This window comes from Emys orbicularis, chromosome 2 (genome assembly GCF_028017835.1).
Source record: "Emys orbicularis isolate rEmyOrb1 chromosome 2, rEmyOrb1.hap1, whole genome shotgun sequence".
Taxonomy (NCBI): domain Eukaryota; kingdom Metazoa; phylum Chordata; order Testudines; family Emydidae; genus Emys; species Emys orbicularis.
Genome location: NC_088684.1, coordinates 128,221,227 through 128,237,271, shown reverse-complemented (window position 1 = coordinate 128,237,271; position 16,045 = coordinate 128,221,227). Strand labels below are relative to the sequence as shown.

Below are 16,045 nucleotides of genomic sequence, written 5' to 3'. Positions count from 1 at the left end.
GCTGCCCACTGCAGCAATCTGGGAGCTGACCTTGTCTGTGAAGACCGAGGCAAAAAAAAGCATTGAGTACTTCAGCTTTTTCCACATCATCTGTCACTAGGTTGCCTCCCACATTCACTAAGGGTCCCACACTTCCCCTGACCTTCTTCTTGTTGCTAACATTCCTGTAGAAACCCTTCTTGTTACCCTTCATATCCCTTGTTAACTGCAACTCCAATTGTGCTTTGGCCTTCTTAATTACACCCCTGCATGCTCAAGCAATATTTTTATACTCCTCCCTAGTCATTTGTCCAAGTTTCCACTTCTTGTAAGCTTTCTTTTTGTGTTTAAGCTCACCAAAGATTTCTCTGTTAAGCCAAGCTGGTCGCCTGCCATAATTGCTATTCTCTCAGCACATTGGGGTGGTTTGTTCCTGCGCCCTCAATAAGGCTTCTTAAAATACAATCAGCACTCCTGGACTCTTTCCCCCTTCATATTAGCCTCCTAGGGAGTCAAAGTCTGCTTTTCTGAAGTCCAGGGTCCATATTTTTCTGCTCTCCTTTCTTTCTTCCTTTTGTCAGGATCCTGAACTCGACCATCTCATGGTCACTGCTGCCCACTTCTACTTACCCTACAAATTCTTCCCTGTTTGTGAGCAGGAGGTCAAGAAGAGCACAGCCCCTAGTTGGTTCCTCCAGCAATTGCACCAAGAAGTTGTCCCCAACACTCTCCAAAAACGTCCTGGATTGTCTGTGCACTGCTGTATTGCTCTCCCAGCAGATGTCAGGGTGATTGAAGTCCCCTATGAGAACCAGGGCCTGTGATCTGGAAACTTCTGTTTGTCCAAAGAAAGCCTCGTCTACCTCATCCTACTGGTCTGGTGGTTTATAGCAGACACCCACCACAACATCATCCTTGTTACTCTTGCCTCTAAACTTAACCCAAAGACTCTCAACAGGCTTTTCTCCAGTTTCAAAGTGGAGCTCTGAGTAATCATACAGATCTCTTACATACAGTGCAACTCCACCACCTTTCTCCCCCCCACCCCACCTGTCCTTCCTGAACAGTTTATACCCATCCATGACAGTGCTCCAGGATGGTTTACAGTGGAATATGATCGGTTTGGCAGTCCATGATTTTATATTTGGCTGTTAAGTGTGGGTACTTATGTGGTGAGAGCACACCAGAGCTGGTTAAGTGGATCCCAGATCCCAAGCCACATGCCTGAGGAAACTCCAGTTGCCTCTGTCTAGGCCCAAACCCTTTAGTTTACTTCCACAAACTTCAGGAAGCAGGAACAGATCCCAGAAACAAATATTGCTTGTCAATGAAAAGCCCTTTCTGCTGAGCAGAGCCTATCCCTCAGTCAGTACCTGGGACAATTCAAAGGGGATGGGCTATGGTAAGGCATATAAACACTCCACCAATAGTCCAATGTATCCAGACCCTGATGCCTAATTGTACAGGATAGTGCTCTTTGAACCAATTAACAGTCCAAACAGCCCCCCAAACCCTTGTGCTGGTCACTGGTGCATGGACTCAGTGCAAGTTTGGAGAATGGACTCCTGGCCACTGCTATGTTGCCTGGAATCAGTCCCTGTGGTCACTCTGATGGTCAGCAGAACTCATCAGCTGGATCTAAGCTGCTTCTGGCCTAATACTTGGGCCAATCCTCTTCCCCCACATTCTGGCTGCCAGTCCCTGATCCCCAGGTCTGCTCCTTCCATTCACAGACGCAGCAACAAACATCAACATGTGCTCAGGCCTCATCTTGTATGTTCTTTCTAGCCCTATCCTGGGCTAGTCAATTGACAGCAGGACATCTTATTCACTCTGGGTCAATTAGTTATGCCTGCTGTGGAGTGACATTCCTTCCCTCCAGTGGGGAGGCTGCCTGGCCGTAGGAAGTCAGAAGTGATATTTCCCCCCAGTACTACAGGGCCAGCTCCCTGTTCTGCTCAATCCTTTATCAATCACAGCTCCTGGGGATACAGCTGATCCTTCCACACTGTGGCCATTCTACACACCTCCCCTCTTGCACATACCCATCGCCAGGTATGCCTTTCCTATGTATAGTTTCTCAGTACACAGCAACCATGCCTGTCACAATGCTATAACAATAACAGGGCCACATTCATCACTGTTCATTATGTGATAATGAAAAACCACATTGTTCTGTGAAAGCAGTGTGGTGCTTCTAGACAGGGCCGGATTATGACATTCTGAGGCCCTAAGCTATGTCAAGTGTAAGAGGCCTCATACCATTAAAAAAATGAATTTATTATTTTCACAGAAAGGACAGTAAATATATAAACATGAAAGCTATATATTTGCATATATACAAAGGCGAAGCATGTGCAAGTGTAAAGCACCAATCGCAGTGAGCACATTGATCTTGAACAAATAGGAGCAGCAAACAATGTCCCGCAGCACATTCAGCAGACCTCTTGAATGGCATCCTGCCCTGCAATTGCAAGATGTCTCTATTAACAGACAAGCATATCTGGCTAGGCTCTGCTGCCCAGACAGTGCAGATTTGGATGGACTTGGCCCTGATTCAGCAGCTAATAAAGCAAAAAATAATAAATACATTAAATAAAAACACACACATCAGTAAAATGTGAATTTGCTTGCACTGAATAAAAATATTTATTTTAGTACATTTTAATTCAATGGCTACAGTGAAAACACCCATTAAAAACATGATGATTCCCAACAAATGTCCAATAGAATAAAATAACTGGTTTGAGCAAAATGGTGTGAATATGATCTTAAATCATTGCTTTTGAAAATGGGAAAAAATCTGAAAAGATCTGCAATGGAAAAAAAACATTCTGGCAGCTGTAAAAGGCCAAAATTTTGCTGGCTTTACTTATGCTAATAGCTCCATTATAATGAGACTGATTGTATGAATAAAGTAACCGAGATTTGGCCCTATACCTTTGCTTTCTGCAGCACTTGCACCAAAATTAATATAATACTGACTAGCTGACAAAATGCAAAAGCCTTAGTAAAATTAATTATGTTTAGACTGCTTTTCCTTTCAAAATAGAAAACAAATGGCCCAAATGAAATGTGTGAAAAAATCAATAAAACAGCAAACTGTAAATGATGTGGAAATAACTTCTTTATGTTTTCCTGTTTTCTTAGTTTATAGTTACCACTAGAACATAAACTAAACATCTTGGAAAAGTAGATCCAAATTTATGGACTGCTCTGTTGAGCTGGCTTTTGCTCATTGAATTCTCCTTTTGCCTCTTTACAAAACGTGACAAATGTGGCTTTTTTTAAAGACCAGGGCAGAAGGAAAGTGTTTAACATTTTGTTGTTGTTGCTGATTTATATAGTATATGTGTGGTGCTTGATTCTCATCTCGCCAACAAGAGTTTTACATCAATGAAGCTACACTAATTTCCATGGAGTTGTTTCCAATTAATATTGGTGTAAGTGAGATAAGAATCAGGCACTATATTGGAAGGAGATTCTCTTTTTTAAGGACATATAGAAGGACATTAAAATATGGAAAGCAGCATGACAGTTCCAAGGGTACCCAGGACTGTGTGTTACCACTTGTCTCCAGTGAGAGGGAGTATTTCTTGTGGATGTCAGCTCCCTGATGCTGCCAGCCCTTCAGACACTCAGGCCTGGTCTACACTACAAACTTAGGTTGATGTAAGGCAGCTTCCGTCAACCTAATAATGTATGCGTCTACACTACCAGGTCCCTTCTGCCGACCTAACTTGCTTGTAACATTAATTCGATGCTGATGGGTCAAAAGAGGCAGTGTAGATGCAGCGTTGTGTACATTGACTGAATTGGCCTCCAGGAGGTGTCCCACAATGCTCCGCTGTGACCACATTGCAAATAATTTTCAACTCCACTGCACAGCCAGGTACACAGAAAACAGCCCCTCCCCTGTTAAAGCCCCAGAAACTTTTGAATTTCCATTTCCTGTTTGATTAGCCTGGAGAGCTCACCAGCCCAGCGGATCATGGTGACTCAACACCCCAAATGTTCTCCAGCCTGGAGTACACAGGCGATGGTAGAACTTATTGGTCTGTGCTGAGAAGAGTCTGTGCAGCCACAGCTCCAATCCAGCCAAAGAAACGTAGACATCTACAAAGAGATTGTGTGGGTCATGGGGGAGAAGGGCTCCACCAGGGACATGTACTAGTGCCGCATGAAAATCAAAGAAACTTCAGCAGGTGTAACAGAAGACAATGGAGGTGAACAATTGTTCTGGTTCTGCAGACATGCCACTTTTACAATGAGCTGCATACGATTCTTGGTGGCGACCCCACCACTATCCCCAAATGCAGCATGGATACCTCCCAGAATTCGGAGTCCCAGGCCACCTCAAGCAACAACAAGGAGGACATTCTGGATGAGGAAGACGAGGAGGAGGAGAAGGAGGAGAATGGGAGACAGGCAAGCAGGGGATCTATTCTTCCTGACAGCCAGGAACTATTTTTAATCCTGGAGCAGTTCATCCAGTCACAGGACCGCATTGTGGCCAATGTGGTGCCGGGAAAGGTACCTCTGGTGAGTATGCTATTCCAGTCAAACTGCAGGGGTTACATGCTCTTATATTTTATTTTTAATATGAAGAAAAGGTGAGGTGCAGTGGTATCTGTTTCCGAGTGGCCACTCCAGCTATTCACAGGGTGACCCCTGGAAAACTATTTATGTGTGATCTCCAGGAAACTTTCATGGAGGTACTCTGCAATCCTTTGCAGAAGTTTTCTGGGGAGGGCTGCCTTATTTGTTCCATGATGGTAGGACATTTTCCCATATCAGTCGAGTATTATCTATGCTGGCATCATTGCAGTACACAGCATAGCAGCATAAGGATCAGGTCTGTACCCAGACGCTTGCAGCCTCTGCTCCCTTGCCACCTCTGCTAACCTCAGGAGACTGATATCACATAGGGCCACCTAGGGGAGATGATGGAAATTTTCATTACAAGTGCTCACAGTGAAAACAATAGAGCATGTAATTCCTCCATTCATGGTGATTTCCAAGTCCCTCAACCTCGGTTTCCCTAACATGCCAGTGATTTGGGTGGCAGGGATTGGCATTGACCTCAGAATCTGCATGCCCAGGGCGACTGCTACCAGCAGTGTTAATGGAAGGAGCAGGGCATTCCTGTGTTCTCTCGTGGCTGCACCCACCCTCAGAGCCACCTCGGACAAAGACTGTAATTTCGGATGGTTAAAGCTGGTCCCTGGTCTCAGAGAAATGTCCATGTTGCTAGGGGGAGGGGACATTGCCCACCTGCCCATCTGTGCTCCCGATGCAGGTTTCCCACAAGTTGCAGCACAAGGCCCATCACCCATGCCACTGGGCCATACTCACCATGGCTGGAAGTGGTTCGTTGAATAGCTAGGGATACTGATTATGTTCTGGCTTGCAATTGAGTGTAATAAGGGGAGTATTTTTTTAAATAGTAACCTTGCACTTGACCCAGAGTATGCACTGACCATGGTTGCCTTGTGCTTTGCATGCGTTACAGTGGAAAACTTGGCCTTGAGCACAACTTCCACACCAACAGAGATGCTATAGCAGATTAGAAGATGGGGGGGAAAAGAGAATGTGTGATGACATGTTTAACAAGATAATGAACACCTCCGGGACTGCTGATACGGAACTCAGAGCCTGGATGATCTCATTGTCTGAAAAACTGGACATGGACATGGAAAGCAGGAGAGGATCCCCAGAGCATGAGTGTGCCACACAGGATGAGATGCTGCAGATTATGAAGGACCAATCAGACAGGTTGAGGCATGTGGTTGAGCTTCAAGAAAAACAGCTTGAGGCTAGGCTCCCTCTGTTGCCCCCACCCAATGGCCTGCAAACATTGACCTGTTCCCAATCCCTCTTCCCCAAATGTTCCAGGAGGTGGGGGGTGGGAGGGAAGGTGTATTATTCCTTCCACTCAATACCAGGGGAGGATACTAAGAACAAAAGCCCTTTGATTGAAATGACTTCTGTGGTTTCATAGAGAAGCTGACTTGGTTTCTCCCCTCCCTATTTTATCACAACATTTGGCCAAGGTTAAATTATTTTCCTGTTCTTTCAGTTTCTTTATGTTTGTGCAATAAAAGTCAATGTTTCAAGGATGAAATATTCTTTATTTATTCCAAGCATGAGGGTTGGGGGTGGGGAGGGAGGCAGGAAGTTCAGGGAAACTGAGGCAATGGAGGGGATGGTATGGGAAGCACAACGCACATTACTTTGGCTCATTAGTGAAATGGGTTTTCAAAGCCTCCTGGAGACACAAAGCTCCTTGCTGGGCTCTTCTTATTGCCTGGGATCTGGCTGCTCAAAATTAGCTGCCAGCCTAACCGCATCCATGCCAACCCCTGCAGAAACTCTCTCCTTTTGCTTCATGGATATTATGGAGTACACAGCAGGCAGCAATAAAAATGGGGATATTGCTTTTACTGGGATCTGACCTAGTAACCAAACTGCCAGTGACCCTTTAAACATCCCAAAGCATATTCCACCACCATTCTGCACTTGCTTAGCCTATTGTTGAACCGCTCCTTACTGATGTCGAGGTGGCTGGTGTATGGCTTCATGAGCCTTGGGAGCAAGGGTTAAGCTGGGTCTCTCAGGATCACTATTGGCATTTCAACATCATCAATGGTTATTTTGTGAACTGAAGAGAGAGTCCCTGATCACAGCTTTCTGAACAGGCCTGTGTTCCTAAAGATGTGGGCATGATGCACCTTTCCTGACCATCCAATGTCAATGTTTATGAAATGCCCCCTGGGATCCACCAGCACTTGCAACACCATTGAAAAGTACCCCTTTTGTTTATGTACTCTTTGGCAAGGTGGTCTGATGCCAAGATAGGTATATGTGTGCCATCAATCACTCCACTGCAGTTAAGGAACCCCATCTCAGCAAAACCATCCACTATGTCTTGCACTTTGCCCAGAGTCACTACCATTCTTTGCAGAAGTTGATTGTGGACACGAGAACGAATGGATATAAACTGGCCGTGGGGAAGTTTAGGCTTGAAATTAGACGAAGGTTTCTAACCGTCAGAGAGGTGAAATTTTGGAACAGCCTTCCGAGGGAAACGGTGGGGGCGAAGGACCTCTCTGGCTTCAAGATTAGGCTTGATAAATTTATGGAGGGAATGGTTTGATGGGATAACGTGATTTTAGTCAATTAGGCATTAACGTGCCATCGCGGGTAAAATGAGGGTCCGGCTGTAGAATCTTGCCTGTATGCTCGGGGTTCTGCTGATCGCCATATTTGGGGTCGGGAAGGAATTTTCCTCCAGGGTAGATTGGCAGAGGCCCTGGAGGTTTTTCGCCTTCCTCCGCAGCATAGGGCAGGGGTCGCAGGCTGGAAGATTCTGTTGTGGGTGGGTCAGCTTTTGTGGCCTGCATCATGCGAGAGGTCAGACTAGATGACCATATTGGTCCCTTCTGACCTTAAAGTCTATGAGTCTATGAGTCTATGATTAATGGCCCTGCACACTTGGATCACAACAGCTCCCACGGTGGATTTACCAACTCAGAATTGATTCCCCTCTGACCGGTAGCAGTCTGGCATTGCAAGCTTCCACAAAGCGATTGCCACTCACTTCTCCAGGTCTCATTTTAGTGTTGCTGCATTTCAGGGCTGAGGAAAGCGCTGCACAAAGTTCCTGGAAAGTGGCCTTCTGCATGTGAAAGTTCTGCAGCCACTGCTTGTCATCCCACAGCTGCATAATGATGTAATCCCACCAGTCAATGGTTGTTTCCTGGGACAAGAAGTGGCACTCCAACCTGTTCAGCTGCTGTGTGACTGTCAGTAGCAACTGGGAATTGTTTCATTCTATGGCTTGCAGCAGGGCTGCTTGCATGATATCGCAATATTCTGCACGGCAGCTCCTGTCTCAGGTCTGGAAACACTGCAGGATAAGGCAGGAGGTGTTTGTAATGTTCACAACAAGAATGCACAGTTGAGCAGGGTCTGTGCTTCTTGGGCTATAGCCTATGCACAGCTAAGCCAGGCTTTTTAAAAAAAAAGTGTGAAAAAACATGTTTGCCATAGATATTGGGGGAGGGAGGGAGAGAGGAAACTGCATCATGGGAAGTTGAAGCCATGTTCCTATTCCCCTGTGACAAAGTTTTGGTCCCATGAGGCATTGCAAGCCCATCCCAAAAACCTCTGTGGCTAGTTGAACTGTGGGATAGCTACTGTGATGGGATCCCTAGGATCTGGAACTGGGGTACCACTGAACCCTCTATCCCACCCCAATGTCTGAGTCCCTTTGAATAGTTCACCTGTGATATCCAGCCCCTGAAACTGGATGCTCACAGATATTCCAGATCCTCTGCATCCAAAGGTGCAGTGTACCCCAATTAATCAGCTTTAACTTAAACCACCATTCCCTGTAAACCACACAGCATTTGCAAGCACTTATAATAAACCAAAAGTAGGTTTATTTAAGAAAGAATAAAGGTTTAACGAGAAGCAAGAGAAAGTGGTGGATACAACTGGTTACAACACATAACAAAATCATAAAATGCAAACCTGGGTCTACATTTATCAATAGTTACCCCTCCTATCTAATAAAGTAAGTTTCCCCCACAAAGTTTAGTCCATTGCAGACCTGTCTGGTTTCATATAGAACCAGGATCCAAATGTTTATGAACTCCCTCCCTCCCCTGCCCTGCTTCTTAAAGGGTTTACTCAGTGAATAAATCCAGAATCCCTTTCCCTACGTGCTGTTAAACTGAAACAGTCTTTTGTCTTTATTCATAGTCAGAGTGACCTTCTGCTTGCTATGATGCATAGATTCATAGATTCTAGGACTGGAAGGGACCTCGAGAGGTCATCGAGTCCAGTCCCCTGCCCGCATGGCAGGACCAAATACTGTCTAGACCATCCCTGTTAGACATTTATCTAACCTACTCTTAAATATCTCCAGAGATGAAGATTCCACAACCTCCCTAGGCAATTTATTCCAGTGTTTAACCACCCTGACAGTTAGGAACTTTTTCCTAATGTCCAACCTAGACCTCCCTTGCTGCAGTTTAAGCCCATTGCTTCTTGTTCTATCCTTAGAGGCTAAGGTGAACAAGTTTTCTCCCTCCTCCTTATGACACCCTTTTAGATACCTGAAAACTGCTATCATGTCCCCTCTCAGTCTTCTCTTTTCGAAACTAAACAAACCCTGTTCTTTCAGCCTTCCTTCATAGGTCATGTTCTCAAGACCTTTAATCATTCTTGTTGCTCTTCTCTGGACCCTCTCCAATTTCTCCACATCTTTCTTGAAATGCGGTGCCCAGAACTGAACACAATACTCCAGCTGAGGCCTAACCAGAGCAGAGTAGAGCGGAAGAATGACTTCTCATGTCTTGCTTACAACACACCTGTTAATACATCCCAGAATCATGTTTGCTTTTTTTGCAACAGCATCACACTGTTGACTCATATTTAGCTTTTGGTCCACTATAACCCCTAGATTCCTTTCTGCCGTACTCCTTCCTAGACAGTCTCTTCCCATTCTGTATGTGTGAAACTGATTTTTCCTTCCTAAGTGGAGCACTTTGCATTTGTCTTTGTTAAACTTCATCCTGTTTAACTCAGACCATTTCTCCAATTTGTCCAGATCATTTTGAATTATGACCCTGTCCTCCAAAGCAGTTGCAATCCCTCCCAGTTTGGTATCATCCGCAAACTTAATAAGCTTACTTTCTATGCCAATATCTAAGTCGTTAATGAAGATATTGAACAGAGCCGGTCCCAAAACAGACCCCTGAGGAACCCCACTTGTTATGCCTTTCCAGCAGGATTGGGAACCATTAATAACAACTCTCTGAGTATGGTTATCAGCCAGTTATGCACCCACCTTATAGTAGCCCCATCTAAATTGTATTTTCCTAGTTTATCGATAAGAATATCATGCGAGACCGTATCAAATGCCTTACTAAAGTCTAGGTGTACCACATCCACCTCTTCTCCCTTATCCACAAGACTCGTTATCCTATCAAAGAAAGCTACCCGTTTGGTTTGACATGATTTGTTCTTTACAAATCCGTGCTGGCTATTCCCTATCACCTTACCACCTTCCAAGTGTTTGCAGATGATTTCCTTAATTACTTGCTCCATTATCTTCCCTAGCACAGAAGTTAAACTAACTGGTCTGTAGTTTCCTGGGTTGTTTTTATTTCCCTTTTTATAGATGGGCACTATATTTGCCCTTTTCCAGTCTTCTGGAATCTCTCCCGTCTCCCATGATTTTCCAAAGATAATAGCTAGAGGCTCAGATACCTCCTCTATTAGCTCCTTGAGTATTCTAGGATGCATTTCATCAGGCCCTGGTGACTTGCAGGCATCTAACTTTTCTAAGTGATTTTTAACTTGTTCTTTTTTTATTTTATCTGCTAAACCTACCCCCTTCCCATTAGCATTCACTAGGTTAGGCATTCCTTCAGACTTCTCGATGAAGACCGAAACAAAGAAGTCATTAAGCATCTCTGCCATTTCCAAGTTTTCTGTTACTGTGTCTCCCTCTTCACTGAGCAGTGGGCCTACCCTGTCTTTGGTCTTCCTCTTGCTTCTAATGTATAATGTTCCTTTTCACCTTCATATGGTTTTGATTGTTTGCAGTTGTCTTTGATGGTTTTCAATTGACTGTTGCTGGGATGTTGCAAAGGCAGACAATAGAACCTTACATTACCTCACTGGATCTCCAAGGACAGGGGGATGAAACCCTCTTAATTGAATGGGTAATTCCTGAGACACATTACCCTGGTGACTAATTTCACTGGTCTACAATTTTTGAAAAGTCGTCTGCTTCAGAGATAAAATGTGCTATTTATTATGTATTTTGATGTGCTGAATTCAAATATGACAATTAAAACAACTGATTGGCTACTGTTTCTAAGATATTTAAGTTTTTACATTTTAGGTCTATGTATATTGTGTAGATAGTAGAGTTTTAATCATAAATTGTAAACCTAGGTCTTTTCATGTGTTTATGGTTGCTTTACATGATAATATTTCACCTGTCCTGTTTATGTAACACTTTAAAAATCAGCAAAAGGGTTATATAAATAAAATTTATTATGAAACAAAAGGCAAAAAACTATTATGTACATAGTTTAGTCCTATTCAGTGTCTACTCAGCGCTTCTTGGCTTGTCTCTTGTATTCATTAAATGGAGCATCTCTTGTCACTGTCCAGCAATAGTCTGCAAGCATTGATGGGCTCCATTTGCCCTGATAGCGTTTCTCCATTGTTGCAATGTCCTAGTGAAATCGCTCGCCGTGCTCGTCGCTCACTGCTCTGCAGTTCGGTGGAAAAAATCTAGATGAGAGTGCAAAAAATGTATCTTTAATGACATGTTGCAACCAAGGATTTTGTATGCCTTGAGGAGGTTTTCCACCAACAACCTGTAGTTGTCTGCCTTGTTGTTTCCGAGAAAATTGATTGCCCCTAACTGGAAGGCTTTCCATGCCGTCTTTTCCTTGCCACGCAGTGCATGGTCAAATGCATCATCTCGAAGAAGTTCACGAATCTGAGGACCAACAAAGACACCTTCCTTTATCTTAGCTTCACTTAACCTTGGAAATTTTCCACGGAAGTATTTGAAAGCTGTTTGTGTTTTGTCAATGGCCTTGACAAAGTTCTTCATCAGACCCAGCTTGATGTGTAAGGGTGGTAACAAAATTGTCCTTGATTCAACCAGTGGTGGATGCTGAACACTTTTCCTCCCAGGCTCCAATGACTGTCGGACTGGCCAATCTTTCTTGATGTAGTGGGAATCTCTTGCACGACTATCCCATTGGCAGAGAAAACAGCAGTACTTTGTGTATCCAGTCTGCAGACCAAGCAAGAGAGCAACAACCTTCAAATCGCCACAAAGCTGCCACTGATGTTGATCATAGTTTATGCACCTCAAAAGTTGATTCATGTTGTCATAGGTTTCCTTCCTATGGACTGCATGATCAACTGGAATTGATGGCAAAACATTGCCATTATGCAGTAAAACAGCTTTAAGACTCGTCTTCGATGAATCAATGAACAGTCTCCACTCATCTGGATCGTGAACGAAGTTGAGGGCTGCCACCACACCATCGATGTTGTTGCAGGCTACAAGATCACCTTCCATGAAGAAGAATGGAACAAGATCCTTTTGACGGTCATGGAACATGGAAACCCTAACATCACCTGCCAGGAGATTCCACTGCTGTAGTCTGGAGCCCAACAGCTCTGCCTTACTCTTGGGTAGTTCCAAATCCCTGACAAGGTCATTCAGTTCACCTTGTGTTATGAGGTGTGGTTCAGAGGAGGAGGATGGGAGAAAATGTGGGTCCTGTGACATTGATGGTTCAGGACCAGAAGTTTCATCCTCTTCCTCTTCCTCGTCTGACTCAAGTGAGAATGATTCTGGTGCATCAGGAACCGGCAGTCCTTCTCCGTGGGGTACTTGGCGTATAGCTGATGGAATGTTTGGATAATGCACAGTCCACTTTTTCTTCTTTGACACACCTTTCCCAACTGGAGGCACCATGCAGAAGTAACAATTGCTGGTATGATCTGTTGGCTCTCTCCAAATCATTGGCACTGCAAAAGGCATAGATTTCCTTTTCCTGTTCAACCACTGGTGAAGATTTGTTGCACAAGTGTTGCAGCATATGTGTGGGGCCCACCTCTTGTCCTGATCTCCAATTTTGTAGCCAAAATAAAGGTGATAGGCTTTCTTACCCACAGTGGTTATACTGCGCTTTTGTGATGCAGAAGTCACTTCACCACAAACATAGCAGAAGTTATCTGCACCGTTCACACAAGTACGAGGCATCTCTGCTCACTTTGGCTAAACAGAAATGTGTCCCTTTGCAAAATCAAACACTGACAAATAAGAGAGCACGACACTATATGATTTCTAGAGCTGATATAGGGCAATTTGTTCAGCAGAGTGATGTAAGCTTCGTTATGATTGCATCATCCATGACTTCTAGGAATAACATGATGCAATTCATATCATGTATGACGCAATACCAGCTTCAGATTGCATCATTCATTGTTTTGCCTAAAAAGCAAGTACTGTCCAAACCCAGTCATAGATTTATTCATAGATCCTGTCAAAGATGTATTTTAGTCATTTCTGGTTTAAATTGAGATCCCTTCCCTTTATAACTCACTTATCCTCCGCCATTCCCAAGTCAAGGATCGTATATACTGACCGAATAGCATATCTTGAAAACTAGAGCCAATCAACAATTTTAAGCATCATTTTCATTCTCAGTGACCCAGAATTAGTAAAGTTTGACTACATTTATTTCAGAAGCATTTTGGCTGTAGAGCAGTGTTTTTATTCCAAGTCCATAAAGTATACTTTCAATACCAATACAGTATTCCTTAAATATTACCTGTAGATACATTTCACAGTGGTTCTGAGTCTTGACAAATTATGACCTTGACAAGTTATCAGCTTTGTGTAGATACCATTCATGTTACTCTCCATGAAGAAATATCCTGTAGGATGTGTTTGATGTAATGAGTTTGTCAGGTCAGAGTTGGGAGCTGTTTGCAAAGAACAGGAGACCCTTGCCAAGGATCCGCTGTGTCACAAGCAGATTTTATTTTTAATATTTTATGGTGCCTTGTATTGTGGATTTCAGTGCACTTTGAAAACACGACTTCAAAGACTTATAACACCCATAGAAGGTAGGTAAGGGTCTTATGCCTATTTTAGTCGCACACCCAGGTTAGGGACTGCATTTTCAAACAACCATGTGTGCACAAGTCCCCGCTGCGTGTTTAAATAAGGGTGTAACAAAAGGTGGGTGCTCCTGAGAATTTCAGAGGGGAAGCTTGGAGTACACATATTGATGGACATTCAGTGGCATTTGGGTGTGACATGGCCAGAAAGATGAGTACTCACTGTCTGGTTTCAGAATTGGACAAAGGCATGGATCCCAGACTGGCTGAGGAGCTTACAACCCAATCATAGGTCACTTGGGAGCTGCAGATGCAAGTGGCTCCCTTCTTCCCTCCACTGGCTGCTGGGCCTTCGCCTACTATATAAAAGAGGCTTGTTGTGAGGCACCACACACACACACCTGAGCAAGAGCTAGAGAAGGGTTTGGTGGGTTAATTGGAGTGTGAGGTAGATGAGGGTTAGGGCAAGAAGAATAAGTCAAGCACTCCAATTCCACAATGGTGAGCCCTGTATAAATGCCTAAATTAGAAAGACTGGCAGGGCTGCTGAAGAGGTTGGAGTGTGGAAAAGGGTTGTAGGCCGGGGGGGGGGGGAGGGGTGAAAGGGAATGACCCAGAGGAGTTTCTGAGGAAAGGGCCAACCAACAAAACATAGACTGTTTGTTGAGATGCAATTAATGGAGGCAGCAGCAGAGGAAGGATACCAGCACTTTCTGTATAGGGACAAAATATATACCCAATGTGATTCCATTGTAATCTATGGGGTTACATCAAAGATGATTTTTTTCCAGATTGACAGTAGCGTAGCTCAGAATTCATTCATAGGGGAAAGTGCAATCTACATATCACCAATATTAGGCATTGGTGGTGCTGGCCCATTGAGGGTCCTAAGCAGGAATATTCCGCCCAATGCACCATACTAAAACAGGCAAGTTCTAATGAAAAAGCAAATAGCTGCTCGGACCCCTAAGCAATTGCTTAGCCCTGGTCTACACTGGGGGGGAGATCAATCTAAGTTACACAACTTCAGCTATGTGAATAACATAGCTGAAGTCGACGTACTTAGATCGACTTACCGTGGTGTCTTCACCGCGGTGAGTCGACTGCTGCTGCTCCCCCGTTGACTCTGCCTGTGCCTCTCACAGTGCTGGAGTACAGGAGTCCACAGGAGAGCGCTCGGGGTCGATTTATCGCGTCTAGATTAGACCTGATAAATTGATCCCCGCTGGATTGATCGTTGCCTGCCAATCCGGCGGGTAGTGTAGACATACCCTTAGTTTCCTTTTGCCTAGCATTGGCTCTGATACTAGGCTTTGCAGTACCCTGCAGTTTCCTTGTAATTTGCTACCCCACTCCTCAATAGGACTCTGTTTAGCTGGTGATACAGAAGGAGATCAGAACCTGGTGTAACAGAACTATGTAATCAGTAGGCCATTTGGATAGGCTGTATGTTTGTGTTCCTAAACCACCCAGTGAGGAAACACTTAGGAATGAAGGAACTGGATGATTAAATTTAAGTGTGTTAGAATGGGGCAGCTGATTAAGCTAATGAATTAGTCATGATTGAAGTGATATTCTTGGAAGCAGCAGCTAAGGAAACTTGGTTTGAGGGCCAAGAATGAGGACAATTGTAGTATTCCTGAACAGAACTTCTCGGCTCCTTGGAGCTAAGATCAAGTATAGTACCTATCCTTATCAGTTTAATTTCTTTTGATGGACACCTGCAACATCTGCTCTGAAGATGGATTCTGTTGTTGCTATTTTTGAAAAAATCGATGATGCTTTGAAGATGTATTCTGCTGCTGCTACTTTGAAAGAAAATCCTCTCTCTGCTCCTGAGACACTGCCATCTGCACCCGGTAACGCCTCTGCTGCTGCTCCATGGAAGGTCTCTCGAACAATGACTGCGAAGAAGATTCTCGGCACCTCCAGGACATCGCAGACCAGCAGCGCAAAGGGGAAGAACAGTGCCTCCTCGAAGGATCCCCCCCGAGATGCCGCTCCAGAAAGATCCTGCATCCTGAGGCCGGTCTGTTGGGACATCACAACCAGAAGGAACATCCCCCCCTCTCCCCAGCAGCACCAGCAGTTGAGGGACAGCCCCCCTGCTCTCCAGAAACTGCCGGGGGACAGCCCCCCCTCCACTCTCCATCAGACGCCAGGGAAAAGCTCCCTCCCCCCGCTCTCCAGCAGCACCAGCCACCTACAGTAAGTCCCCCTGCTCTTCAGCAGCCGACGACGAACAGCCCCCCCGCTCTCCATCTGCAAGATGCTCCAAGGCGACCACCTCCCACCCCCCCCAGTTGCCCAGGACCCTGACGCTGGTGGTGCTCTCTCTGCTGTACACACCATCCAGGGAGGAATCTCCACAGACAGGACCAGCATCGCTCCA

General features: G+C 44.7%; 1 pseudogene; it reads left to right on the top strand.

Moving 5' to 3' along the window:
- Positions 1 to 15,298: 15,298 nt before the first annotated feature.
- LOC135875295 (U2 spliceosomal RNA) lies at positions 15,299 to 15,478 on the top strand (annotated as a pseudogene).
- Positions 15,479 to 16,045: the final 567 nt, after the last annotated feature.